Here is a 25911-nt window from a genome sequence, read left to right on the forward strand (position 1 = left end):
CCTTTGTATCTGTATCCCCAGTGAGGCTCAGGGCTCAGTACAAAGTAAATCCTTAATAAATTCTTTCTCATTCATTCAAGAACCAATGACTTTGGCCTGAACTTCTGGATGCTAGTCTCTTGGGGATCAAGCCTGGCAATCTTTTTTTAACCCTAATTTTTTTGTCTTAGAATCAATACTAGCTATCAATTCTGAGGCAGAATAGTGGTAAGAGCTAGGTAAGTGATGTTAAGTGACTTACCCTGAGTCAGTGGCTGAGGCCAGACTCCAGGTTTGGTTCTCTATCCACTGAGGAACCTACCTGCCCTAGCCTGGCAGTCTTGAGAGAGAGTGCCCCACACTGACCAACATTAGCTAGAACAATGCCACATTCCCCACAGATCATCTCACAGCTGTCTTAGCAAACAACCTGCACTAATCTGGTCCCATGGCCTGAAGATGTTCTAAACACTTACACTTAGCCGCTCTGAGTTCACTGGCCCTGAAAAGACAATGTCAATGACCACTGTTTTTATTGTCTGATGCAGACAGGGACAGTGAGACCAGGAGAATAGAAATGCAGGCAGTTTGATCATTGAAGGCTAAAAGCAAAGTTGGAAGCATAGAAAACTAGAAACTTCAGATCCAGGTGCTGTCCATTCACACCCATTAGTTAGATCCAGACACTGTTTAATTCCCTTCCCACTTTAATATTGTCCAACAATGAAGGTTATTTTTAGATGGAGCCTATTCTCTTAGGCCAAGAGATAATATCTTGAGCTTAGTAAAAGAAAAAGGAACAGAAGAAATAGAAAGAAAGAAAATTTTGGATAGAACTGAACCATGGAGCTGAAATTACAGAAAACCTGAAGGTATGCCTAGTATATGAGGATGGATTTATGTGGAAACTAGGAACTGGGATGGTGATTATGGGGTGGGGTGGGAGTCATCCAGTGATGAGGAGACTGAAAATAGAGCTGGCCCATAGGAATAGAATTTTAGGTAGATTTAAGGCAAGGTTGGAGGTAATGATAGAATTATAAGGGTGACTGGAGGTGGGAATTGAGCATAGGATGTGAAGTTATGTGAGAGGAGCCTGAAGACAGAAGATAATAAACATATGGTACTTCTCCCCACCCCCATGTGATATCAGCTGTTTATAACTATATAAACAGTTCCAAGAATGGGATAGGTAGCCTGATGGGAGGAAGAGGAAAGAAGAGAATGCAAGAGGGTAAGAAATAAAGGACTGAAGACAGAGAAAAGAAAATAAAGATCCCTCCCCATTCCCAAATACACACACCTGGGAAATTCAATTAATAAAACTAAAATCCGGTGTGACATTCAACTAAATTAACAATTTATAGAAAATTTACAATGCTCATATAATTAAGCAAATGCACTTTAAATTGATTTCCAATTAGTGGGCTAATGATTTCCCCCCAGCAGCAGCCCCATAGGCCCCCAGAGCAGAGTTTTTAATGAGAGGTAGGTGTGCTGTAACAGCCTCTTTATTCCATAATTGAAGCCATAATTGAACTTGAGGTCACATCTGAAGGTCCTATTGATCTGAATAGAGCAGAAAATGCTGATGGCTGTGAAGCTGGGAGAATCTGCAGCCTGGGCAGATTTGGAAATCACTTTCTGGGTGACCCCTGGTAAAGCAGCCAGTTGATGGGCACTGTAAAATAATCTTGCAGCAGAAATAGCCAGCCTGGTTGCTTTCAGAGATCATTTAGAAAGCCAAAAGCCCACTTGAATGAAGGTACCCCTAATCAGGGAGACTGATGGCAAACAATTCCACAGCTTTCCCCTTGTCCTACTTGACAAAAAAGCAGTCATCACTATCCCTGAGCCTCAAGTCATTTTGTATTAGTCATTCCTTAGGCACCAACTGCCTCCCTCCTTTCTTCCCCCTGAAGAAGGTCAAAATTGATATGCTCATAGCAGAAAAGTCAATATTGAAGTATGGGCTACTAGAAACAGAGGTAGGACTAGGTATTGTTGAACTGTGATTCAGTCCAAAAAGCATCCGATCTCTGGGAGTTGGCCAGAGATGGATATACTTTGGCCTCAGCTAGACTGGTGTTCTTCCTGTCCATAATTACTAAACTGATCAATGCTATTATTATACTAGTGTCTAGTAACATTCAACAGTCATTCATAGGCTCAACCTGTTATTGACTTTAGAATTGGAAGAGACCTAAATATAATGAATAAATAAAAGGAATAGCAGAGCTGGGAGGGACCTTAGAATATATATTGTCCAGTCCTCTCAATTCACAGAATGGGAAACTGAGACCCAAGGTGACATAGTGTTTGTGCTGATTCCAGACCCTTTGCTCTTTCTACAGCATGTGATTTTCTCCTTTGTTACCAGAAAAGAACTGAGACTACACCTCCAGGGTGTATTTCAAGGGAAGTCAAATCAGGATGTGAATTAAACTATTGCATGATGATTTCCAACCACCTTCATTACAGCGTTACCTGGAGGCAGTAGGGCATGGGATTAGGGGTGGTGGGGTGGGAGTGCCAGATAGCAACTGTCAGCACTAGGAGTTTGGTATTCAGGACCATGGACAGAGGTGTTCCCTTGCCTGGTCGGGGAGCATCCTGGCTATTTGATTTCAGAACCATGGACAGTGACTCAGGCATTAAATGGCGTGGAAATAGACTGTGTTGGCAGTTCGCATCTGTGGAGAGCAATCTCCCCACGGTTTGCTATTTACACAAACTCTATTGCTTCCAGCTTTGTATAACAAATTAAATTCTGACAGCATTAAAAATGTATGCCTGACGAAAAGATCTGTGGTGAAGTGGAAAGAGAACTCGATTTGGAGCAAAAAGACTTGCGTTCAAATCTGGACTAGACCATTTTATCACCTGTATGACCTGAGGCAAGTAGCTACATCTCTCTAGGCCTTAATTTCACCACATTTAAAATGAGGAAGTAGGCCTAGATATCTTCTAAAATGTCTTCCAGTTTTAAAATCTGGTTTAATAATGATCTCGTGAAGAAATCCTGTATTTCAATTTACTGCTTCTCTCCCTCATCCCTAACCCTCCAGGCCAGATTACTTTCCAAGTGACCAATATTCTAGAGACCAGATACCTGCTGGTAGAACTTTGGAAATAGCAGAGAGACTACAAGACTTGAAGTAGATTGATGCTTAGTCCTACTCCCACAGACTGAGGATAGGGTTCAAGCGTGCCTCAGGCTCCCTCTGAAAAACAGACAAATGTGTACTTCAAAGCTATCTGCCATTTCATAGTCATGTGAAAAAGAGAGTATATGTGTTATGTTTGGTCCCCAAAGTCAAAACTAAAAGCAGCTACTTGGCAGTTGCAGAAAGGCCCCTTATAGGTTTGATAGTAAGGGGAAATTCTCCAAATGAGAGCTTTCTCATAATGGAATGAGATGCCTTGAGTAGAAGTGAGGAGACCCCCCATCCCACAGAGGTCTTTGAGTGAAATGTAACTATCACTTTCCAAATATGTTGTAGTTGGAAATTTTGTTTAGCTAAGAATTTGATTAGATGCAACTTGTGAGGTTCCTTATCAACTCTAAGAGACCATGATTCTGTTTCTGGCTCTAAATGGGATGGTAATGCTTCCCCTTAAAAAATATGTACTGACCCAACACAAGAACATATGCCCTGAATTGGGCCTTAGACAGTGGGGATGCCCCATACTAAGTTATCCACACTTTTTCTCTATGTCAGTAAGAGCATTTAAAAATGGAAACAAAATAACAAAAAGCCAGTATTCATAAAGCACAGGGAATGTCTCAATTGCCTTTCTTTTTTTAACAGAACCAAAAAAATTAATTAAATATTTCCCCAAAGTCATATGACTCTAACTATAAAGCCAGGTGTTTTTATAATGCCTACATTTTATGATCCTTTATCACATGTGATTTTTGAACATCATGCTATTTATCTCTCTCTCTCTTTCTCTCTCTCTCTCTTTCTCTCCCTCTCTATTTATGTGTCTTCTCTGTCTCTCTGTCTGTATCTCTCTCTGTCTCTCAACACCAGTCTCTCTCTCTACCCTTGCACCTCTCTGTCTTTGCCCCCTGCCTCTGTCTCTCTCTCCCATTTCTTCTCTCTCTCCATGTAGGTACCTGTTCCATAACTTGTAATCTTATAGAGTTGCTTGGGACAAAGGACAAAGAGTGACTAAATGTCTTGTCCAGGATCACACATCCAGTTTGTACCAGGGGCAGGACATGAACTCAGGTCTTCTTGAAGTCCTCTCTCCAGTATAGTACCTCATGTCTCTTAATCATAGAAAATATATTTCTATAACATTGTAAAGCTTCTAAAGGCCTTTCCCCATGATGGTCTCCAGATAAATAGTACAATGTTAATATACCCATTTTATATATGAAGAAACTGAGGCTGAGAGATAATGTGATTTATAATAAAAGATTCAGAACTAAATGGATCTTTAGAAGTCATCTAGTCAACCCACTTATTTTGCAGATGAAAAAATTAAGACCTAGAAAAAAATGACCTCCTCAAGGTCGTACAGCTTGTAAGTGTTGGCAAAAGGATCTGATGCTAGGATTAAAGCCTAGATTCTCTTCATCTAACTCTAATGTTTTTTCCCACTATATTGTGCTACCAATCAATAAACAAGTATTTATTGAGTGCCTACTATGTGCTAGGCACTAGGGATACAAGTACAAAGAATGAAAAAATTCACTACTCAAAATAAACTTAAATTATAATTGGGGGACTAGTAAAATATGTAGATGTGTATAGATATATAATAACTGTAAAGTGAATTAATAACAAATGCAGACAAAGTAGTTAAATATAATCTCTAGCAGTTGGAAAATCAGGAAAGGCTTCCTACAGAAGGCGATGCCTGAAATCTCTTAGACATACTGAGTTTAAGACGTCCCTGGGACATGCATCCACCCTCTTAATCTTATCTTGGCAGAAGGATCAAACAGGTAACTCTTTGTAAAGCTTCCTAGTGCTTCTTGCTCCTCTAAAGGAAAAGCTTTATGCATTCAGGAAAGCAGAATTCTCTACCTTGGAATAAGGACCTCTCTCTCCCGACCAGACTTCTACTAGCCTCCTCCCCTATACCTGCACCTGCACACAGACTCCCTCCCATCCCCAGAAGCAGTCCTTTGTCCCCAAAGGGCTGTTCTTTCTTCAGGCTTCTTGCCTCAGCTTCTCATGGAGACACCACAGTTGCAATGCAGACTCATAGAATGGACAGAATCCAAGCTTCATGGCTACTGGCAAGTTCTGTCATTGCTGGGCTGCTCCATTCAGCATGTAATTAGAATCTGTCATCTCATTAGCATGCAGAAAAGGAGGGGAACCCAGTAGGCTGTCATGATTTAGAAGGCATTCTGTAGGCACTCCCAGTACCTCATAGGAAAGAGGCATCATGGGTATATGTTTGTTATGGAAATTACACCTCACCCATACATATAAATCTACAAGACAGGCTCTTGTCTTTTCAAACAGCTCCACAGGCTGCAGAGACATAATCTGGAGAACTATTGGCACACTGGGAATACCCAGAAAAACATCAGCCTTTATGTCCATTTCAGTGACTGCACACCCATTTTTCCAGAGAGGCTCTTCATGAGAGAAGAGAGAAAGAGAATGGAAATGGGGAAAGAAAAGAAGAATGGGTGGAAAAACAGTAGAGAGAGGATGAGAGAATAAAAAGGGAATGGATAGAGAGATCAGGAAAAAGAAGAGAGAAGGAAAGAATAGAAAAGGAGAGATAAGTGAGAAAAGAAAAATGAATGAGAGAAGAAATAAAAGAAGAAAAAGAGAGATGAGGAGAATGAAGGAAGAGGAAAAATAAGGAAAGTGGGGGGGGGAGGAGAAGAGAAAGATGACTTGTTTCAGCCATTCCCAATTTTCCTCCACTTTCTTCATTCATTTCCAACTGAATTTCATTCCCCTTCTATTCTATCTCCCTCCTCCCTATTCCAACTACCCAGATATTTCTAAACTCAGGGAATGAAACATGAACTATAGTGCTGGAGGCAACCAAAGATGGTCACCAGCTCTGCCCTCAGCTTACTGTATGACTTAGAGGGAGTCCCTCATCCTCTATTCCCTTTGCAAAGCAAGATCCCTCTTGAAAGGCTCCTTAATATGGTGATTTAAAGACAATGAAGGAGACATTGGTTCTCCCACACAAATTAGTAATGTAAAGAAAAGAGCAGAAGGCTAGAAATCAATCTGGATTCAAACCCCAATTCTGACATTTCTTTATTAAATGACCTCAGTTCCTCCTGACTCCAGGGCCAGGACTCTAACCAATGTATTGCCTAGCTGCCTTAGTTTTAAATTCAAATCCAGCCTCAGATACTTTTTAGCTGTGTGGCCCTGGACGAGTTACTTAACCTCTATGTGCCTCAGTTTCCTCATCTTTAAAACAGGAGTAACAAAAGCACCTGCATCTCAGAGTTGTTTTCAGGATTAAATGAGATAATAATTGTAAAGTGCTTACTTAGCACAGTACCTGACACATACCTAGTAAGTGCTACATAAATGTTAGTTATTATTAGTACTACCTGTCTGCCTTAGTTTTTTCATCTGTAAAATGGAGATAATAACAGCACCTACCTTCCAGTGTTGTTGTGAAGATCAAATGATATAATCACTATAAATCCTTTAAAAGCACAGTACCTGTAGAGTAGCAAATACTATATAAATGTTACTTTACCTTTGTCTACCTCAGTTTCTTCTTCTGTAAAATGGAAGTAATAATATATATAGCTAGGTAACTAGGTGAATAGAGAGCCAGGCTTAGAAAAGGGAAGTCTTGGGTTCAAATGTGACCTCAGACACTAGCTGTGTGTCCCTGGACAAATCCATTAACCCCAATTGCCCAACCCTTACCACTTTTCTGCCTTGGAGCCAATAGATAGTATTGATTCTAAGACAGAAGGTATGAATTTAAAAATAATAGCACCTATCTCCCATGGGGTGTTGTGAGGAACAAATAAGATAATATTTTTAAAGTGCTTCATAGACCTCAAAGCACTGGATAAATGCTAAATATTACAATTAATATTATCATACTTGCCATGACTACTCTCAAAGGACCATTGTAAGGAAAGCCCTGGAATTATAAAGGACTTATACACACGCAAGAATGTGTATACACAAAGGAGTGTGTAGGAGGTAGGTAGCACCTGAGATGAATATTGAAGGAAACTAAAGATTCTTAGAGGTAGGGATAAGGAGGGAAAATACTCTTAGTGTGGAGGGCAGACACATGGGAAACCACAGAGGACAATAGAATTTCTTGTAGGGGTGGTAAATGGCAAGCCATCCCCAAACTAACTCCCCCTCACCAGGGAGTCCTCATTTGCTTGAGAGCCAGTCCAACCCTATCATCAACACTTTAGTTACTTTCCTTTGGGAAAAAAGGGAAAACTGATCATTCCTTCCTAAAAAAGGAAGTCCACACCATTACTACCATCAGTACCAACACACACACACACACACACACACACACACACACACACACACACACACAAGATCAAAGAAGGGATTTCAGAGATCTTTTAACCCAAACCCTACCCCACAATGTTACAGATGAGGAAATGAATGATTAGGCAAGAAAAGTGACTCATCCAAGGTCAGTGATTTCCTCAAGATCATCCCCTCCACATCCAGGAAAGGCACTTGCATTCCAGGAAAGACCAGCCCCTTTGAAGCAGGCACGCAGATATTTGCTTATCAGGAAGAGGAGGAGGAGGAGGAGGAGAGAAGGCAGCTCAGATGCAGCCAGGGCTGGCAGAACTAGGACAAGATCAGGGAATTTTAAGCATGAAAAGGACTTCAAAGATAAGGGAACTGCTATTCATTCCCCCACTAAACAGTAACTTGATAGGCATTTGCCTTGCTACACCTCTTCCCCTCCTCCCCCACCTCCTTTCCAAGCCAATGGTAACTAAGCATAGCAGGGAAAGTCCTGGCAAGACTTGGTGTCTTAGGAAACCATATGATTTCATTAGCTTTCCAAAAGCAGAAAGGATAAGGAGAGGAGACTGATGAAAGGAAACAGGGAGATCTGAGTGGCAATGAAGAGGGACTGCTCCCCTCATTATATAATATGTACATAGTGGGTTAAATTCATAATGGTGTACATAGTGGTGGTGCAGTGGACAGAGCAACAGACCTGGGATCAGGAAGTTTTCTCTCCCTGAGTTCAAATCCAGCTTCAGGCACTTATTAGCTGTGTGACCCTGAGCAAATCATTTAAGCCTCACCTATAAAACAAGCTGGAGAAGGAAATGGCCAACCACTCCAGTATCTTTGCCAAGAAAACCCCAAATGGAGTCAAGAAAAGTCAGATGTGACTGCAAACAACTAAACAAGTGAGTTAAACTTGCAATATATAATTTCATTTGAGTCACAACAATTCTGTGAGGTAGCAACTACAGATGTTATTATTTCTATTTTGCAGAGAAGGGAAGTGAGACTGAAAGAGGTAAAGTTAATTGCACCTTCTCACACAGTAAGGATCAAAGGGAAGTTCAAATCTGGGATCTTCTTGATGTCCAACTCAGCACTCAGTGGAATCTTAGCAGTTCAAAATAAGATCAGCATTCCACAGGGAGTAGTAAACCCAAGGAACTTGTTTTTATGAATGATAGTACATGGTGGAAGATATAGATTTGAAACAGGAATTTCAAAGATAAATTTGACAATGACTGAGCTATATTCAACACTTCCCAAAGAGCTGAGATTCCGTAGGGTATGGGCACTCTTTACATTAATGTAAAGCACAACTTAGTCATCCTTTAGAAGAAAGTCTTTGCCCCTTCTTGGGTTCATGGATTTCTAGCTGGATCTTAGAGGTCACAAGACCATAAAATCTCAGAGATAGGAAGGACTTCAAAGACCATCTAACCCACCAAATCTTATTAAGAATCCCTGCTTCATTATCTTCAATATTTCCAATAAATAGCTTCCAGTCTTCCTGAAGATCTCTAGGGAGAGGGAGCTCACTACCTGCTGAGGCAATGCACACCATTTTGGGTATAACTAATTATTAGGAAGCCTTTCCTTCTAACAAACTTAAATTTTCTTCTTTATATTTTCATCAGATCAGAGGTTTAGAGCTAGATAGAACCTAAGAGGCCATCTAGTTCAATCCCCCCATTTAACATTTAACAAGGACACTCTCACCCCAGTCTGTTGTTAGCTCAAGCTCCCACCATCTATGTGGTGAGGGGTCTGTGACTAGTACCCAAGTTCCATTTGGTCACTTAACACCAACTAGTTTTTTAAAAAAAAAACTCTTACCTTCCATCTTAGAATCAATACTATATATTGGTTCTAAGGCAGAAAAGTGGCAAGGGCTGGGCAATGGGGGTTAAGTGACTTGCCCAAGGTCACACAGCTAGGAAACAGCAGCTAGTTTTTATAAATAGATATCTACTTCACAGATATAGCAAGAACAAACACATAAACATTTTCGCCCCAGATACTTTGAGAGGATAAGGCCTTTCTTCTCTACCACCTTGGTCTCTGTGAGTGTCGTGGTTAGGAATTAGGGTCCTAACTTACCTCAGTTTCTACATAGCATTGGCTCTTACCAAATTCACATCCACCAGATGACTTTATTAAGTATTTCCTCTATTCAAGGCACTGTGTTAGCTCTAGTTATACAAATAGAGAAGGATGATTGTCCCTCCTCTACAGGAGTTCACATTCTATTGGGAAAGACCAACACATGTGAAGATTTCATCTGCAAATCAGATGGAAAAATACCCTGGTCCTTAGGGTTCAACAGCAAAACAGATGTTAATGCTTCTGCTTTAATGGCATTTCCACTGACATAATCACATCAGTTTCTGATGCTGAGTTATTTCAAGGACTTGAATGGCGGAAATGTTCTTTTCTGGATCTTCAGCAACTCTGATTATATCACCTGCAGGAACAACTGACAGGCTGCATCTCTAAAAGGGTTGCTTCCCAGAATGATGTCAGAGGGCACCAGGCTGGAAGCACTGCGATCCCCAAGGCTCTTGTATTCAGGGTCTTGGGGGCACGGTAGGGCTCCACACCTGTGTGCATTTCTCAGTGGATGTATTCCTGAACCACAGATTGGACTGATTTTTCACCCACTACAAATGTTAGTCACCAGTCAGTCAGCCAACAAGCATTCAATGAATTCTTATCACGTTCTAGGCACTGCGGATAAAAAGAAAGACAAAAACAATCCTTGCTTTCAAGAAGCTCCCATTCTAATGGAAAGATGCATGTAAATAATTACATACATATAAGATATATACAGTATAAATAGAAGGCAACCTTAAAAGAAAGGCATTAACAGCTGGGGGGGAACTAGGAAAGGCTTCTGATGAGGTAAGACTTGAGTTGAGTCTTGAAGGGAGTCAGGAAGCAAGAGGGAAGGAATTCTAGATCTCGGAAAGAATCAGTGAAAAGACATGGAGTCAGGGGCAGCTGGGTGGCTCAGTGGATTGAGAGCCAGGCCTAGAGATGGGAGGTCCTAGGTTCAAATCTGACCTCAGACACTTCCCAGCTGGGTGACCCTGGGCAAGTCACTTGACCCCCATTGCCTAGCCCTTACCACTCTTCTGCCTTGGAGCCAATACACAGAATTGACTCCAGGATGGAAGGTAAGGGTTTAAAAAAAAAGAAAAGAAAAGACATGGAGTCAGAGGAAGGGAGGTGGCACAACAAATAGCGTGCCAGGTCCCGAGTAGGGAGGGCCTGGGTTCAATCTGACCTTAAACACTTTCTAGTTGTGTGACCCCAAGCAAGTTACTGAAGCCCAATTATCTAGCCCTCACCTCTCTGTCTTAGAGTTGTTGCTAGGATGGAAAAGGGAAGGGAAGAGAAAGGAAGGGAAATAGCAGCCAGAGTAGCTGGACCTGGGAATGTGTGGGCAACCAGATGGCACAATGGATAGAGTGCTAAGCCTGGAGTCAGGACAACTCATCTTCCTCAGTTCAAATTTGACCTCAGACACTTTGTAGCTATGTGGCCCTGGGCAAGTCACTTAACCCTGTTTGCCTCCATTTCCTCACCTGTAAAATGGGCTGCAGAAGGAAATGGCAAGCCACTCCAGATCATGGGATCTTCATGGGATCACAAAGAACCAGATATAACTGAAAAAATAACAACCACTGGAGTAGATGGAGGAAAGTAAAGAAAAGGAAGAAGACTGGATAGGTAGGAGGAGATCAAGCTGTAAAGGATTTGGAATGTCTAACAGAAGGTTTTCTTTCTGATCCTGGAGGTCATAGGAAACCACTGGAGTCAGAGTCACATGGGTAGACCTGGACTTTAAAAAAATCATTGTTGCAGCTAAATAGAGGATGGCCTGGAGTAGGCTGAGATAGAAAGCATAGCAAGTCAATCACCTCCAACTACTTGTCTTGGATAATGTACCTCTCTTAATTGTATCCGTTTTTTAAATTGAGTTTCACAATTTTTCTTGAGTCTACTTTCAACTCATATTGGGTTTTTGAAAAAAGTTCAGTCATTTCAGGCCTCTCAGACTCTTCATGACTTCAGTTAGGGTTTTCTTGACAAAGGGAATAGTGTAATATTTCCTTCTCCACATTATTTTACTGATGAGGAAACTGAGGGAAACAGGATTAAGTGACTTGCCCAAGGGTCATGCTACTAAATTCAGAGGCCAGATTTGATTTCAAGATGAATCTTCCTGATTCCAGGCCTGTTGCTCTATTCTCTAAGCCACCTAGCTGCCCCCTCATATTGAATTTATAGTCTACTAAGACCCCCAGATCTTTTTCAGTCAAACTGCTACCTAGCCATGCCTCCCTCATTTTGTGCTTTCTAAGGTTACCTACCGCTACTCTTTCCAAATGAAGAATTTAAGGCTGAAAGGCAGTATGATTTGCCTTGTTCCTTTCCATTGCACCATTCTCTTTTTTTCCCTCCAGAGTTTAAAAACAAAAGGCATGCCTTGGTGGCCAGTCATTTGAGCCATTTCGAATTTTGCTTGCTTGGTCCTAAATGCCAAGGGTCAGAGAATGAGTGTTTAGTCCATCACCAGTCTTACAACAGATTGGCAGGACCTGCCCAAGGTCTAATTCTTACTGAGAACCCAGAGTCACCTTAATGGCACAAAGAAGCAATGGATAATTGACCCAAGAGAACTCATGGCCTGAACATGGTCCTGACAGGGATAAGGGAAAGAACACTGGACTTGAGCTCAGAAGACCAAGATGGAAATTCAGAGAGAGGAAGCAACTGGCCCAAGGTCATTCAGAGAGTCAGAGACAAAGCCAAGGATGGAAATGTCCTGACACTTTTGTGCTGCCTTGGAAAGGTGACTTCCTTTCATTGGACTTCAGTTTTCTCCATCAAATGAGGATCAGACTCAATCAGGCTAACATCCCTTCCAGCTCCAAATCAGTGATCTATAAGAATCCTATTATTAGTTCAATTCAACAGATAAATGTCAGCAGACACCTACTGTGTGCAAAGAAGCTAAGAAAGCTGAAAGCACCAGACTGGTCCTCCCTATTCGTGAATTCCTGACTCTCCCAGCAGAGGAAAACAAGCCCAAGAAGGCTGTAGCATGTGAGCACAGCTAGATTACACTCATAAATTTGGATTCAGCTAATTGTGACTTTATGGAGGACATGTTTCTGAAACAACAGAGTCTATAAACACAGAGTAACCCTGCTGGGTAAGTGCCTATTTACATAAAGCTCTTCTAGTCTACAATCTATGGGCCTGGGAGGCCAGAACATTCAAGGACTGTTCTCTTTCCTGATGGTCTTCTCCTTCCTGAGCTAAACGTCTCCCAGAATATACAATTTAGCACAGCCTGTCCTCACATTGGCCCAGGAAGGCACCACCCCAGCACATGGTGTAATTCTCCTAGCCCACCAATGTACTCAATATACAGAAAGAGAAACTGAGATCCAGAGAAAAAAGGGACAAAATCACAAAAAGTGAGAGACCCTGGTCTCCTTGCTAAGTCCATTTCTTGGTCCTAAAGGTATTTTTACCACAACTTTACATACCAGGAAACTAAAGCCAAAAGATGCTAATTTACTTGTCCGTGATGATACAGTTAATAAGGATCAACGGTAAGACTTGAACCTAAGTCTTCTTTCCCCCCCTTTTTAAAAATTTAGAATATTTTTCCATGGTTACATGATTCATGATCCCCCCTCCCAGAGCTGACAAGCAGTTCCACTGGGTTATACATGTATCATTGTCCAAAATCTAGTTCTATGTTATTTATATTTGCAGTAGAGGAATCTTTTAACATCAAAACCCTAATCACATTCCTATTGAACTACGTGATTGATTATATGTTTTTCTTCTGTGTTTCTACTCCCACAGTTCTTTCTCTGGATGTGGATATAGTTCTTTCTTACAAGTTCCTCTGGATTGTCCTGGATCATTGCATTGCTGCTAGTAGAGAAGTCCATTACGTTCAATTGTGCCATAATGTATCAGTCTCTGAACCTGTCTTCTTGACATCAAGTCCACGATGAATAGGTCCCTTCTCCCTGCTAACTGGCTCTCTACATCCTACAGTGTCCTTCCTTATTTCATTGGAGACTCAATCCAACCTTGAGAGGTAGAAGGTGAAATGCTCATTATTTCCATTTTATAGATGGGGAAAACAAAGCCTGGGGAAGTGAATGACTTGCTTGTGTTTACAGACCAAGTTAGTGGCAAAAGCTGTGCCAGAACCCATTTGTAGTATCGAAAGAATATTGTTTCTGGAGCCAGAAGTAGTAGTTGTTGTTCAGTTATGTCTGACTCTTTGTGATCCCATTTGGGGTTTTCTTGGCAAATATACTGAAGTGATTTGCTATTTCTTTCTCCAATTCATCTTATAGATAAGGAAACTGAGGCCAATAGGGTGAAGGGGCTTGCCCAGGGCAAAACAGCTAGTAAGTGTCTAAGATCAGATTTGAACTCAAGAATATGAGTCTGCCTGACTTCAGGCCCAGTACTCTATACACTATGGAGCTGCCTAAATGCCTTGGATGTGAATCCTCTCTTTGCTACCAGTTATCCTTGGGAAGTCACTTAACTTGAGTAGGTCTTAGTTTCTCCTGGAAAATTAAGGGTTTGACCTCTAAGTCAGCTTTCAATTTAGGAGCCCAATGTCAGAGCTCAAAGGGACCTCAGAGGTCATCTAGTTCTAACCTCTTCTTTTACAGGGGAAACTGAGACCTATGCAAGTTAAGTGACTTGTCCAAGGTCACACACCTAGTAAGTGGTATGGCCAAGACTAGAATCAGTTCTTCTGACTCCAAGTTCAGGTCCCCTCCTACTATTCCATACTCTACCCATTTGCAGGTATGTCAACACATTCAAGACAAATTCCTAACAAAACTGGCTGCTCTGTAGGAATGCAGATGCTAGCCTCTGGAATAGAACTAGTGCATAGGTTGTGGATGACTATATATTTGATAGACCTGAAGTCTTTTTAGGGATCTCATTGGTCTCTGAAATGAGAGTCAGAATCTAGCACTCACCTTTAAGGAGAATGGGGTCAAAGACCTTTTAAGAAAAATTTTCCCAGGGTTAATTGCAGGAGATGACATCAGAAACCTATCCATCTGGGTTCCAGGAGTACAGCTCAGATCAGGGACTCATGTGAGCCTGTGAGTTGGAATCACTTAGAGAACTTGGTTTTATTTTATGAGGCAGGATGAGGGATAGTCTCCTCCCCCATAGGCTGCTGGGGCAATTACTATATATCTTGTTTTAGAAGTTGCTGCTTCTCTTTAATTGAATTACACTCTTTCCCCTTGACTCTAAATTCAGGGCAAATTCCAAAGGGAGATGTCATCTCCTCCATATAATTATCATTTCTCTGGTGGCAGCTGGCAAAGGTGCTGGCTTCAAAACATAGCAGGTCATATACCCTTAGCAGGGGGGAGAAGGGAGTGTATGGAGATAGAAGTCTGGGAGTTAGGATGTCTTCAAGGAGGAGTTGAGGAGGTAGGATTTATTACAGGGAGGTGTTGGAGGGTTGAGTTCTTGGAGACTAATAGAAAATATGAAAAGTTCTCTGTGTCTTTGGTTTGAGGACAGGTTAATCATGCTGCATGGGACCAGCTCTGCTACTATTTACCTCCTCAACCTTGGCAAATCACTTTGCTTATGTGGATCTCAGTTTCTCCATCTCTGAAGCTAGAGAGTTGGATAAGGCAGTCTCTTGGGGGAGGGATTAGACAGATGGAAAGAAGAAGGAAAGAAACAAACATTTCTTATGTGCCAGGCACTGTGCTAATCACTGAAGATGCAAAGAAAGAAAAAGTAAATTCCCTGACCTTAAGGAGGTTATCCTTTTTTTTTTTAGCACTTACCTTTAGTCTTGGAACCAGTATGTTGTATTGATTCCAAGACAGAAGAGCGTTAAGGGCTAGGCAATGATACAGCCAGGATGTGTCTGAGGCCAGATTTGAACATAAGACCTCCCATCTCTAGGCCTAGCTCTCAACCCACTGAGCCACCCAACTGCCCAAAAGTGGGATCTCTTGAGAAAGGAATGAGGGATATAAGATTTCTGAACTTCTATTGCCAAGAGGAGCAGCAGAATGAGTTAGAACATTGTAGGTACAGGGTAAGTTTTAGCTATCAAAAAGGGCCCCACAGGCACTGGTCTGGAGAAAGGCACCAGAAGAAAAGAGAGAGCACTAAAACAGAGGTCAGAGGACCTTCAGGGGAAAGTTTTCTGAGTCTGTTTCAGGGCAGGCTGATGCTGGATGGTACCAGCTCTGCTATTTACTGCCTCGATTTTAGCAAATAACTTTCTTTATATGGATCTCAGTTTCCCCATCTAAGAAGTCTGGGAATTGGATAAGGCAATCTCTAAGATCAACCTTGTTCATTAAAACCTTACTAAGATATGGTCCACTCTATCCCACAAAGACTTTTTATAGAAAACTGACCCAAAGGAATAGAATAATAGAATGAGAGGAGGAAGACAGGAACAAGACCCCCTCACAAGACTTCTGCTCTTTTCCTGGGTCTTTGAGGAAGATGGATAACATGCACACCCACACATACACATGTGCACACACATGCGCACACATTCTAGGTGGCACTTGTCTCCCTCCCCACCCAGGTCTAGGCACCCAAGGTCTCTCCAGTGCCCTTCAAGGGCCAAGGCATTCAGAAGAGAGATTCCAGAGCCCCCAATTTTGAGCAGTGTCATGCCTGGAAAAGCCAATCCCCAAACACATTGCTCATGAGTTCATTACTGTTTAATTTAATCACCAAATGTCATCCAGATGACATTTATTCTGCCTACTCCCCAGAGATTTACCTATTTATTTTACATTTCAAATGAATTGCTCATTATTCTGTCATCAGGGGCTTTATTTTGTAATTTATTTTACTGGCTCCGACAAGTTGAAAATGAGCCCTGTTCTTCTCTGTGTTGCACAGGCTCGACTCCAGGCATCTGTTCAGGGGATTCCCAGCCCACCCCAAAGCCTGAAAACTTCCATGTCTGTGAGACACTCAGTCAGGGGCGTCTTTCCCTGGTCCCTTGTCTTTGCTCTAGGAGGGTCATGCCCAAACCCAGGACCATTGTTTTTGTTGCTGTTGTTGAGTCATTTCAGTCAAGTCTGATTCTTTGTGAGCCATCTGGGGTTTTCATGGCAAAGATACTGCAGTGGTTTGCCATTTCTTTCTCCAGCTCTTTTTATAGATGAGGAAACCAAGGCAAACCAGGGTCACATAGCTAGTAAATGTCGGAAGCCAAAAACCCATGAAGATGAGTTTTCCGGATTCTGAGCCTAATGCTCTATATTCTATGGCACTATCTAACTGCTCTCAAATTGCCTTTTTCAATCCATATCTGAGCAGGAATCCTCTTCATTGCCTATTTAAAAAGTAGACATCTGGCCCCAATTTAAGGATCCTCCAGTAAGAGGGTCATCATAACTTCCTAAAACAGCCCATTCCACTTCTGTATGGTCATAATTGTGAGGAAACGTTTCCTTACATAAGGCTAAAATCTTCTTTTTTGCATCTTCTACCCATAGTGTGGTTCTGGGGCTAGCAAACTATTGTCCAGAAACTCTGTCTCAAGAAATGCAGCCTAAGATCCACCTTTTGGTTTGCCAGATCAGACTGTTGACTCATATTAAGCCAGGGAAAGGAATAAATATTTATTACTTTTAATTTATTTGCAGTCCACTGAAACCTTAGATCTTTTTCTTTGAGTATTATTGTTTAGCCATACAACTCCATCACCTGCACTTCAGCAGATGAGTCTTTGAACCCGAATGATAAATTTTACATTTATTTCTTATATTTCAGTTCACTGGAATAAAGGAACAGATTGTTTTTACAAGAAAGTAACAACCATATAAAAATGTTTTAAATCATTAATTGGAATGGGGAGAGAACATGCATTTATTAAGTGCCTATGATATGCCAGGTACTATGCAAATATTATGTCATTGATCCTCACAACAGCCCAGGAAGATAAGTGATATTATTTTCCCCACTTTACAGTTGAGAAAGCTGAGTCTAACAGAAGTTAAGTGACTTGCTCAGGGTCACATAGCTAGTAAGTATCTAAGGTCAAATCTGAACTTCTTGATTCCTAAAGGCTGCTGATGGTAAAGAACTTCAGTCTTGGAGTCAGGAAGACTTGAATTTAAGGTTAAACAGATAAATGGAGTATGGGTGTCATCTGAAGGAAAACCCCTGCTCCCTAGAAATTTTTATTATCAATTATGCCAATCCATGCATAAAAACAGTCACTTTGGCACCCAGGGCATTGTAGACTCCATTAAAAGAATATGGATAGTCCCTGGTATAAGTACTATAGCTTCTAAAGTGCATACAACCTGCCCTACCTGCCAAGCATATAACCAACACACCTTTCGTGGCAATGAATTTGGTGGGTGCCCTCTGGCTTACATACCTTTTGAACACCTGCAAATAGATTTTATTACAATGCCAAAAGCTGAACATTATAGATTTTGTCTAGTCATAGTGGATCAACTGACCAGATGGCCAGAAGCATTTCTTACTGCCAGAGCCATAGCAGCTTTTGTTGCCAAGGTATTCTTAAAAGAGATTATTCCTCAATTTGGCCTGCCTACACATTTTGATTTGGACAGGGGAAGCCATTTTACCAATTTGGTTTTATCTCAGATTTATTCCTATTTGGGGATAACTCCCAAATTACAGGTACCATATCATCCCCAGAGCTCAGGCCAAGTTGAAAGAATGAACAGAGAGCTCAAAACTATGATTGGCAAACTATGCATTGAAATGCATCTAAAATGGCCTGAAGCTCTCCTTCCAGCTTTATTTTATCTCCAAAGCAGGCCTAGAGGAAATCTACACATCTCAACATTTGAGATGCTTTTTGGACACAAGCTAAGCCTTTTTCTCCTGCATATACAACATTATTATGGGGACATACTTTATTTGCTACATATATACAAGAATTGCAGAACAAATTGTGTGAGCTCCATGAATCTGGAACTGCAGTACAAGCAGGACCTATAGACTTTTCACTTCATGACCTAATCCCAGGAGACAAGGTATACATAAAGAACTTCCAGAGTACTGAAGTAACTTAGCCTTCCTGGGAAGGTCCATTTCAAGTACTGTTAACTACTCTAACAGCTATAAAAATTGAAGAAAAGAACTCTTGGATTCATTTTTCACATGTAATAGTGAAATTTGGGAAATGTATCAAACTACATTTCCCGTGGTCCAACGGGTTTCCATTTCCGGTTCTTTGGGCAGGGGGAGGCCTACGTCGATGCAGAGAGGAGTTTATAATCTCCTGGGTTAGGAAGGAGGCTCTCTCTCTTGGCCAGCAGACTCGGAAGGAGACAGGAGACAATTATGGCTAGGCGGCAAGTTTTGAATGCTTACAAGCACGTGGTCTAATTATCTATCAGCATGGCTTTAATTAAAATACTAATAATTATTATTATATCAGGCTTTATCATTTTTCATATTTATAGTAAAGAGATTATCTTTTATTGAAACTGATTGACTATACCATATAACTCAACCACATATCCTGAATTGATCCAAATATTGGTAAACACCCTCCTCAGGGAGGATTTCAGGGGGAGGGGGGATTGTATAATTGTCAAAAAATCCAAAATTGGGGGCATCTGGGTAGCTCAGTGGAGTGAGAGTCAGGCCTAGAGACAGGAGGTCCTAGGTTCAAACCCAGCCTCAGCCACTTCCCAGCTGTGTGACCCTGGGCAAGTCACTTGACCCCCACTGCCCACCCTTACCAATCTTCCACCTATGAGACAATACACCGAAGTACAAGGGTTAAAAAAAAAAACTCTAAAAAAAAAAAAATCCAAAATTTTCAGGAAAAAAGCTTGCTAGCTCCTTGAAACCAGAAAATGAACTGTTTGAAGAAGATGCCATGAAGATGCTCAAAGAAAATCTCCACAGCATCATAGATCCAGCATGAACTTTGGAGTATAACTGATTGAACTGTGGGAGGTTGAACACAAGCATTTTGAATGTAAACTTGCATGCCAAAGGGGATTGCCCCCTAATCAGCTTATGTCGATTTGCCTAGAAAACATTGGTTTCTTCTCTCTCTCCCTATCTCTTTCACTTCCCTCTTATCTCTAATATTATAGTTTCTGATTATGTAAAATGATTCATTAGAGACTTGTCTCCCAAAGAATCACAGGGAGGATTGTAAAAGGGAATTCTTTGTTCTCTTTGAGTTTACATTTGTGAAAGGGAATCCCTTATTCCCTTTGTCTATTTTGACTTAACATTTTGGTTAACAATAACTTAAGTACCCCTACTTAATATCTCATTAGACTGAAGACAGGATTAACTCTCTTTTGTCTACTTTAAATTGACTCAACAAAAGATTGAACACTCTACTTAGTACTAAGTGAGATTTAGAAAATTTACACCCTTAGCTGTGAATCCTTTTGATGAGAAGTTAATCTTCAGAAGGTGAGAAGATCTATCCCACAGGCACTGCACCCTGGGCAGTGCTAGACAGTTTGGAAACTGTGATTGGCCCTTGTGAAAAGGGGAATGGACAAGAAGTCACCATAAAAGCAAGCCCTGAACTCCCTCAGAGCAGATTGTCTTTGAGAAGATAGTCTGAAGGGATTGTCTTCTGGAGATTCTGGAGATTGTCTTCTGACTAGGGAGAGTTTTTAAGGGAGCCTCGCTAGAGACTATGGCCTGGGATTGTGGGCTTGGAGCTTGGCTTCAACTTAGACTCTGGCTCCTGGATTACTTTGTTGGGTGAGTGAAAGGCTGAATCCTTTCCTAGTTTCCTAAGAGTCTAGCTTCCATCTTGGAGGAGGCCATGTGGTTACTCACCACCAGCCTGCCTGGTTGAGAGCTAATTAATCTCTGCCTGGATTAAGCAGGCCCAGGAGCAAAACATTTAGGTTGATAGGATAGATAGCCTCTCTATCCCCCTCACATTTCTCTTCTTTATTGTTCCTTCTCTATTCGTATATATTTGTAAATAAATTTCTGACTCAAGATATAATAAATACTGGCAACCACATAATTTCATAAAATCATTGTCCAACCATTAATTTTAACCTTTACACCCCAGACACTTACTTTCTAGTTGTGTGGCCCCAGGAGAGTTATTTCACACTGCTTACCTCAGTTTTCTCATCTGTAAAATGAGCTGGAGATGGACATAACAACCCATGACAATATCTTTCCCAAGAAAGCTCAACTAGGTTCTCTAAGATTCAGACACAATCGAAACAATTCAAGAACAACTTACAGAGTTGCATCTGGGTGGTTCAGTGGGTTCTATCCACCCCACCATCCAGACACAAGTCAAAACAACCTTGAGCTTTTACCTTTCTTCTTGAAAATGGACAAAGATGACAAAAGATGAAGGAATAAAAGCTGGGAGATAAGTTAAAAGGTTATTACAGTAGTTGTCTGAGTCAAGAAATGATGAATGACTGAACAAAAATGAGGGCTACATGATACCTCCTACACTCTATTGAAACTGGACTACTCCTGCCCCATAATTTAGCAAGTCTAACTTGTTTAAGTGACTTGCCCAGGGTCACACAAATAATAAATATCTGAGGTCAGATTCAAACTCATGAAGATGAGCCTGTCTGACTCCAGGCCCAATTCCCTATGTACTGTGGTGCCACCTAGCTGTACCTTTTACAAGCACAGCAGACGGCCATTGCAAAGTCACAGTAATGGGAGTTGAAAGGTCACATAGGTGTCAATGAAATAGCAAATATAAAATTAGAACCCAAGGCTTCTGGTTCCAAAGTCACTGTACCCTGATACCTCTCTTTGGTGAATATGCCTGAGAAAGCATTACCTGGCAAGCATAAAAGCCTGTTTGGCAGGACCAAGAGATAGGAATGAGAATAATAGATAAAGACAGGAAGCCATACAGGATCACTGGAGAACTGCCACTGCTGTCCTTCCCATATTGGCTTGTGTATAGTCTAGAACCACCTGGCATACATTTGTATATGTAACTACTTGGTATGTATTGGTATTTGTTTGTTTTATATTTCTATCGTTGGTTGGAACCAGCTTGTGAAGAGTTTTAACAGCCAAATGCCCTCCCTGCTCCTCATGTCTTGTTGAATTACTTCTTGTTATTTTGTTCAGTCATTTCAGTTGTGTCTGCCTCTTTGTTGCCCCATTTGGGGTTTTCTTGGCAAAGATACTGGAGTGGTTTGCTATTTCCTTCTCCAAATCATTTTCCAGATGAGGAAACTGAGGCAAACAGGGTTAAGTGACTTGCCCAGAGACACATAGGTATTGAGTGTCAGAGGCTGGATTTGAACTCAGAAAGGGAAGTCTTCCTGATGCCAAGCCCTGCCCCACATCCACTGTGCCTCTAGCTGTTCGTATTGGATTATTACCCAGCATTTAAAAATCTTAACTCAAAACCAGTTTCTATCATAAAGCCTTCCCTGATCCTCCATGCTCCAGCAGGTAAGGGCCTTTCCTCTCCAACCTCCTGCAGAACTTTGTTTCATAACTCCCTAGCCCACTTATCTAATGTTGAGAGAGAGTTGTCTCCCTCATAAGACTAGGAGCTCCTTGAGGGCAGCAACCATATTTTTTGTCTTTCTTCATATGGCCAGTATTTAACAGAGTATCTGGCACATAGTAGGTGCTTAATAAATGCATGATGGTGATGATAATGGTGAGAGGCAGATAAACCATACATCTACATCAAGAAGTCAAGAAGACTGGAGTTCAAATCCTGCCTCTGAAAAGCTGAGAGTTACCATCACTCCAGTCACTCTACCAGTGAATAGAATAGGATACAATGACTAGACTCCAATCTCAAAAAAAGAAGCAAACCAATTCATATGTCATATAACTTCATGTTTTTGTATTTGTGTCTTATTCCTATATTGTGTCTTATTCCTATATTCCTATATTAGACAGGAAGTGCCATGAGGGCAAGGATTGTATTTTAGCTAAACCTCTTATCCTTCCTAAGACATACCATGGTGCTCTGCACATAGTAGGATTACTTAAGAAATTATTATTAATGTCTTTACTCTTATTATATCACAATGATATGCCCTTCCCATCTACAAGAACCATCTCTTGTAACAAAGTCAAGAAAAATCAACCAATGCAGTAACTTTCTGACTGTGTCTGCCACACTCAGCATCCATGATCATTTGGCCTCTGATTTCAATATTTACTCTACATTCACTCACCTTTCTGGGTGTTGCTCTACTTTACATTATTATGGCCATTTAGTATCTGGTTCTCTCACTTAAGCTTTTTCACTCTGCTTCAGTTTATAACAAATCTTCCCAGGTTTCTCTGAGTTTCTCATTTTCCTGGTTACCAAGGGTTCAGTAACATTCTATGAATATCCTTTGCTGGTTTCCTAATTTGTTTCTAGTTTCTTTGCTACCATGAGAAATGCTGCAAAGAATATTTTAGTAATTAGAAGATCCTTCTTTTCATCTTTGATTCCAGGCGAATCCTAGATCTGGAGGGATCTTATACCTCACCTAGTCCAATCCTTTCATTTTTCAGATAAAAAAAATCTGAGACCAAGAGTAATTAAATGACTTGCCCAGGGTCGTGAATACCAAAACTGGGATTTGAACCCAGGTTCTATGACTCCAAACCTAGCATTCCTTCCACTGAATATTGCTCTCTTCTCTTAGAATATAGGTCCAATTGATTCAATATTACTGCAGTGGGTCACTGCAGATGTGATGGCATAGCATACTAAAAAGGATACAAGATCTGGGGTTGAAATGCCTGAGAACAAATCCCAATTCTGTCACTTACCACAGCTCCTAGGAGGCAGCTAGATGGTACAGTGGAGAGAGGGCTGGGCCTGGAGTCAGGAAGACATTTCTGAATTCAAATCTGACCTCAGACACTTATTTGATGTGTGATCCTAAGCAAGTCACTTGACCCTGTTTGCCTAAGTTTCCTCATTTGTAAAATGATGTGGAGAAGGAAATGGCAAACCAGTCCAGTATGTTTGCCAAGAAAACTCCTAAATGGGGCCATGAGGGCTTGACACACCTGAAACAACTCAACAACAATGACCTTTCCTTGCATCAGTTTCCTCATCCTATAAAATGAAGGAGTTGAACTTGATAGTCTCTAAGATCTCTTTCAGTTCTAAATCTAGGGTCTTATTAGTGAATTTGTTTATTTCTTCCTTTGGTCCTGGGTTATTCCACTCAGATTCACATAAACCTTCCTTCCCCTTCCCATCCTAAATTTCTGTGCCCATAGACCCAAATCATACAATAGGGGTGACAGGAAAAAAATCAGGTTTAAATTGGACCCACATGGTATCTGTTCCCGTGAGGCTCAGACTCTCCCTGAGCAGTCCTCCCTCCTTATTCACTCCGTTCCTCAGCCCATATTCTCCCCAGGGCTGGCAGTCACTGGAAATTAACTCCCTCCAGGGCTCAAAGCCCCAGCCATGTCTGTCAGGCATAGCTCCTGGGATCAGGTACCAATTGACTTGTGCTTTCAGATTAGGTGACAAGCAAACATTGACAGGAGGGAGAGAGGCAGCAGGAGGGCAGAGAAGACTTCAATTTCCAGCCTCATCACTCACCAGGATATCTAGCAAGACCTCGTTCCATGGTTAGCTGGAGGATGGAACTGCTACATTTGTCAGACATTGGCTGTTCTCTGTTGCTCAGGGACATATCAGTTCTGGGGGCTTGCTATTTGACCTTCCTTCCTTCCTTCTTTCTTTCTTCCTTCCTTCTTCTCTGTCCCCTTCTTTCCTCTGCTCTATTCTCTTTCTTCTCTCTTCCTCGCCTCCTCTCCCCACTCTCTTCTGTTCTCTCTTCTATTTTCTCTCTGCTACTTTTGTCTTTTCTCCTTCCATTTCCTTCTCTCAGTCTCTGTCCCTATATCTGTCTGTGTCTGTCTGTCTCCTTTCTCTCTTCCTTTCTCTGCCCTCTCTCCAACTCCCCAACTGGACCAAGGGAGAAGGGAAAATCCTAGGCTAAGGAAGGAAATTTACATCTGCTTCATATTAATACCCATCATCTCTCACACTGACTGAGTACTCACCATTCTAAAATGCTTCCACATCCATTATCTCATTGGATCAGCCATGCCCTAAGGGAGGCCAGACTCCTAATAATTTTCTTCTCTCCCCACTCCCTTCCAAAAACACACTTGTCCAATCACCTACTTCACCAAGCTTGAAGCCATCTTTCAGAAGCTCCTTCAACTCTACACTTCAAAAATTTGCATCTTTGCCTTTTCTCTTCTTTCCCTCCAGTCACAGAGGAAGGAACCTGCACCTCCCTGAGACTAATCTGCCTACCTATGTCTTTGTCCCGACCCTTCTCACATCCTCCAGAACCTCGTTCCAGCTGTCATGCCCTCCTTCTTGGGCATCCTCAGTCTCCCTAGGATCCTTCTCATTTGCCCACAAACATGCTCATTCCTCGCCAATCCTAAAAAGGCCTTTCTCTGATGCTTCTAGCCCCTCCAGCGATCACATCTCCCCTTTACTTTCAGAGTATTAAAAAATGTCCCATGGGTTTGGTTTTATATGATTATTCACTTACAAAAATGAACAATATGGAAATATGTTTTGTATGGTAATACATGTATAATCCAGATTGAATTGCTTGCCAGCTCTGGGAAGCGGGAGGGAAGGGAGACAATTTGGATCATATAACTTCAGAGGACTTATGTAGAAATTCATTATTACATGTAATTTGTTTAAAAAAAAATTTTTAAGTCCCATGCCCAGTACTTCTCAGCTCCTCATTACAGCTTCTTGGCATAAACCTTTCAGGCTTGCTTCTGCATCTACACTCCTTTCTACTCCCCTAAATGAACACAAGGCCTATTTGTGAGTCTGGAACAGCGTGTCACTACTAGGTCAGTCAATCAGTCAGTCGAGTATTTATTAAGCATCTGCTATGTGTCCAGCACGGTGCTAGGCATCAGGCATACAAAGAAAGGCAAAAGACAAAATTTCCAGCCCTCAAAGAGCTCACAGTCTAATGGTCTCCAGTAACTACCAGGTCCCAAGTGATGTTGCCTTTTTTCATCCACTTGTTTATTGATCGCTCTGCAACTTTTGTCTGTGTTGACCAACGCCTTCTTACTCGATGTTCTCTTCACCCCGAGCTTCAGAGACATCACATTCTCCTTGTCCTCCTCCTTCCCTCCTAACTGTTCCTCCTCTGCCTCACTTATTATTCTCTTCCTAGCCCCAAATAGAGAGGTTTCCCAAGGTTCTGTCCTCTATTCTCCTCACTCTATCCTCTCTCCCTTGGCAATTGCATTTCCTCCATGATTTCAAATGCCATCTCTGTAGAGATGATCCCCACAGCTCTGTCTCCAGTCCTGATCTTCCTTTCAGACTTCAGCTTCCCATCGTGAGACAACAGATTACAGAGGAAAGGGGGCTGGCTGTAGTGTCAGAAGACTTGATGGGTTCAAA

This window comes from Gracilinanus agilis, chromosome 3 (assembly GCF_016433145.1).
Source record: "Gracilinanus agilis isolate LMUSP501 chromosome 3, AgileGrace, whole genome shotgun sequence".
Classification (NCBI taxonomy): Eukaryota; Metazoa; Chordata; class Mammalia; order Didelphimorphia; family Didelphidae; genus Gracilinanus; species Gracilinanus agilis.